The sequence below is a fragment of the Electrophorus electricus genome, chromosome 12 (genome assembly GCF_041902795.1).
Source record: "Electrophorus electricus isolate QZ-2024a chromosome 12, ASM4190279v1, whole genome shotgun sequence".
Taxonomy (NCBI): Eukaryota; Metazoa; Chordata; class Actinopteri; order Gymnotiformes; family Gymnotidae; genus Electrophorus; species Electrophorus electricus.
This window is the reverse complement of record NC_137508.1, coordinates 10922328-10927500: the sequence shown is the minus strand read 5'-3', so window position 1 is coordinate 10927500 and position 5173 is coordinate 10922328.

Here is a 5173-nt window from a genome sequence, read left to right as displayed (position 1 = left end):
AGCATATGTGAGTGCTCCTATGAATGCATGTTTACACAGTCTGAGGACCTGCAGTAAACACAGACCCTGTGGCATTGCTGACCAATAAACACCTTCCACTAGAGATCAACTCTGAACACATTACCATGACCCCCCCCCCCCCACACACACACACACACACACATGCACATGCACGCATGCACACCAGCAGCATAAACCACATGCTGCATGTTTAGCTCAAGATGAACGTGACCAGTATCAACCTAACTGTGAAGGTGCTGGCGTGTACTGGTGATAAGTGAGACTGGATCAGGGAGGTGATTGCATGAAAGAATTACAGGGGGAGAAGCAGAGCAGCGTGTTTTACTAAATCAGACAAACACAACTGTGCCAGAATTCACCCCCACGCATCAGTACTATGAGGTATACATCAGCCAGAAATCCACCCACATTCCCTCTGGGATTTAGCATCCCTGTCCACATACTTGACATAGCATAGCCTGCCTTTGGGGTAGCTTGCTAAAATCTAAAATAGCCTTAAGCTTAACGGGTATAACAAATCAGCCAAGGCTCCATGACAACAAAACAAATGGAAGGCTGAATTTCACACCATTCTGGAGGACACGCGTGTGTGCAAGTTCTGTCAAAAGCGGTTCTTTAAGAATTTAATTTCTCTTCTTCGCTGAGACATGGTTGACACTTCATGACGCCTGACAGATGAGTTTGGGGGGCTGTTCCAACAGCCAAGTAAATACTTGAGTTATAACAAAAAATGAAAAACCAGCTGAAACAGAAAGAGCTCAAGTAAGTGAGATTAAAAACACATTGTATTTACACCTCCTCTTTAACTACTTGATTAGCTTTGACACTAAACTGTTCAGACAGGATTTTTTTTTTTTTACTGCATATTGCATATATATTAAAGAGATTTAAAGAAATAGCTGCACCAAAATGGGAAAACATATACATATAGTACACTGCATTTACTCACATATATATATATATATATCTTTGGGTTTCTGTAATGCAGGCACTGTTGTGTGATGAATGTTGAATCTGACCCAGTTCCTCAGTACCTACTGGCATTGAAACAGAGTATTGTATCAGCTGCAATGGCTGGAGTTCTGAGAAAGAGGGGGAGAGAGAGAGAGAGAGAGAGAGAGAGAGAGAGAGAGAGAGAGAGAGAGAGAGAGAGAGAGAGAGAGAGAGAGAGAGAGAGTAAGGGAGGAACAAGGAGAAAGATGGAAAGGAAAGAAAGCAACGGAATTTGAGCAGGACTGCGACAACGCGCGGGCGCGAATGGGCTGACCCAGACCTTGAACTGACCGCAGGCGTCAGATTGGCAGTGCTCGCTCTGTAATGACGGCAATTTATTTCAATTCAACGACCATGTTATTATTGTAAAAATCGTTAGTGTGGCGTCTGGCCGGTTAACACGCTATGCTAGGAAACCCCCCACCCCACCCCACCCCACCCCACCCCTCATCCAGAAGCAGTAATGAGGGCACTCACTGCCCAGTGTTAATCACGTCGGCCTTCTTTTGTTTACTTGTAATTCATATTAAATAATTCTTAACAACAGCAGCACACAATACACGCATTGTGGCATCGATAATTGCCATAGTCATCATAAATGGATTTGGAAACTGCTACGTTCTTTCGCTGGAAAAAAAAAAAGTTATTACGAAACATACATAAACGTGTTAATAGTTCTGAGTTTGTTTCCTGTAGCAACTAAAAAAGCAACTTTCTTGCCTGTTTGGCTTGTGTTTTGTGGCTTGAATAATGATTTGATTCATGGATACCAAAAGCAATATTTGCAGCACTAGTAGTGTGTGTGTCTTGCTTGACTTTTTCCAGCGATCCTATTCACTTTTATTTTTAATATGTCTGCCTGGCACCACAAACATGTCGCTCTCTCATAGAGCGATGGAGAGACATACGAGAGCAAAGAAAGGGTAGAAAACACGAACGAGTGTGGCTAGACGGTTTATAACGTGCAAAATGTCGCTTCAACCAATAATTGACTGTTGGAACGACTATTTCACGCAATCCTCCAAAATGAGATTTTCGTGTCCTCAGAAATAGTTCCTCCATACTGTGAACACCAAACACTACGTCTCGTCATGGGAAAAAAAACACAGGCAATAAGCAGGTAATAAGCAGTTAATAAGCAGCCATAGGCACACATTTAGAGTAAGCATTAACACTACTAACACCAGCAAAAATAACTAAACAACAGCAATACGGCCACAATTTTCCTTCTTTTGTGGCCATTTAAACTGTGCACGCCTACACTTGCACTAGCGACCAGCACGATGGGCGAGAATTCCATCCTGCTTACTGCGGGATATTAAAGGTAAGCGGTTACAGTAAGCATGGGCGACACCGGGACTACTGTACTTAAGGCAATCTGGCGTTAATAAGGGATAAGCACTGCTCAATAAAGCCTCACTCTGAGGGAGTCTGCAGCTGCTCCGCAAGAACCTGCGGGAAAGGCTGCAGATTGCTGTCAGGATGAGGTCCAGGACTCCAGGTCACGAGCTGGGAGCAGCGCAAAAACAAGCCGCAGAGAGCCCAGAGCGCGCCCAGACTCGCTGACGCAGCCGCTCATTTGCGGGGTCAGCGCAGTTAACAGCTGATCTCGTTCCCGGGAGCTCTAGACGGGGAAATGTCACTATTGCTGGGGCTGGTTTCATTGTTGCAGTAACAAAGGTCTTTGGACAACAGATGGAGTCGTCAGGGAAATTGACACATTAAGATGTCGCAAAATGCAATGGGGGGGGTTCTGACATGTTGGAATGGCGCTGGCAGAAGGACTGGATGGCTGAGTCTGCAGGACCGCCAGCCATATTTTGAAATTTCAACAATTTTTTTTACAATATAAAAGTCACTTATATTAATACTTACAAAGTGACAATTTATAATCTAGTCTTGGATGAATGCTATTAATGTTGTTATTAATATACCTTGAGAAACAGAGACTTAAATGCCAAAGAATAGGATATGAAAAAGTCCCATAATGCGCACAGTAGTATTATATGGCTGGATGTACACATCTTTGGAAAGCACATATTGCAAAGGCAAATGCAAGCAATTAAATAAGAGGTGTTGCAGTGACAAAAAGGAAAAGAATCAAACTTATTTCTATTTTCTCCTGCCCTGTGGTTTATGACTCACAACGTTCATATGCCATGACAACTACAAAAAAACCCCAACAAAACCCAACACATATTTACTTCATAGCACCATTATGAGAATTCAAACAATGAGGGAGAGGCAGCAATATTTCAGGAAATGGTAAATAATTAAAGAAGGTTTACAGTGTGTGTGTGTGTGTGTGTGTGTGTGTGTGTGTGTACTTATAGTGATAAAAAATATGTTTGTGTGTGTGAAAAAGAAAAAGGCAGACAGAAAGATCAAGAGGGAGAGACAAAATAGAGTTATAAAGAAAGAGAGATATATGTTAAGGGTATGTGTCAGCAGTGGAGATTTACAGAATAAATATTCTGTCTGTCTCTCTGAGGTAGTGCTGCGAATATGGAAAAAGCTGAACGTCTATAAAAGTGAGAAGTAATGGCCTCTGTTTTATGTCCATTAAAAAGCACCTAGCTAGCTAACACTTTAAACACCCCAGAACTGGTGCATTCTAGGAGATTAGCAAATAAAACAAAATGGGAGTAGCACACCTCATGAGGACCCCAGCACAAACACTTATTAACATACACATAAGATCGTACACACACACACGCACACACAACACAACACAACATACCAATAACCCCCCCCCCCCCCCCCACACACATACATACCAGTCCAGGTCTCTTTGCTTGGCACCCTGAGTGTCCAGCCCTGCTGAGCTCTGCTCAATTACACAACACAGGAGTCCGTGGGCCTGTGGGTTCCCTCCACCTCCCTGTCTGCTCTCCATGGCCCCTGGGCCGGAGGAGCTGGGAGTAACTGGAGAATCCTCTCATGAACGCCACAGTCTCCTAGACTAGCCACGCATGCCTCAGCACTTTGAAGGCAGGGGTGAGCTCATGTTGCACTCAGCACCCCCGTCACCAAGCGACTGGTTGGGGTAGTCCACGGACCACCACTTCCTTTGGGTCAGGCGCTGGCGTTCTGCAGTGAATACGCTCAGTGTCTCTTCTCTCAACTCACAGTCTGTTGCTCTTCTATCCCTTTAAAAAATTTTTAATGAGCTCATAAGATCCTGATGACATTAAACAGATTTATGCAGGCATTTAGTTATGGAGACGAGGCAATTAATGCCATTAAGTCTACTGTTTTTTTACCCTGATGGATTACTGATAGGGGATCAGAGAGGCATCTTAGGCTAATCCTGGTTTTGGCACTGTAAACCTGGTGTCAATAAAATGTGTGAAACTGAATTAATATCAGTCATTAGTCTTACATGGTTTTTCGCATATAACCCAATAGCTTAAGTGGTTTTCACGAGTAAGGAAGAATGCACACCTTAAGCAGTGTGCTGAGCAGTGGTTGCGTGTGGGTACACTCTCTGTGGATAGGCAATTACATTTGGAAGGGAAGTAAGACTGGATCCTTTACAGTTTTTCTGGTTGTTGTCATAAATGTAACTTTTAAATCCTAAATAATTACTTTAAAAAGAAAGAAAGGTTTCTCATAAGTAAAATATAGATTACATAAAGATAGAATTTATTATATAAAGTTATTTTAATGAAATGTAATAAATTTTTAATAAAATGTTTAATTGAAAAGCTTTTGTTACTCCAGTGGTGGATGGTTAGTGACAGAACAGAGATTGGAGGTCTGCAGAGACTGTCTGTATGGAGAGATGGAGAAACAGAGATGGGAGGGCTGGAGGAACAGTCACTGGAGGGCTGGAGGAACAGTCACCGGAGGGCTAGAGAAACAGTCACTGGAGGGCTGGAGGAACAGCCACTGGAGGGCTGGAGGAACAGTCACCGGAGGGCTGGAGAAACAGTCACTGGAGGGCTGGAGGAACAGCCACTGGAGGGCTGGAGGAACAACCACTGGATAGCTGGAGGTCTGCAGAGTTCAGACTGGAAGGCTGAAGGTCTTCAGGAACACTGCAGTCAGCACAGATCAACTCTGCACTTAAAGAATGAGCTGGAAATATACGCCTGACTGACTATGTAATGGTTGAGCGGCATGGTGTAGAAGTATTCATTATCTCACGCCATGAACA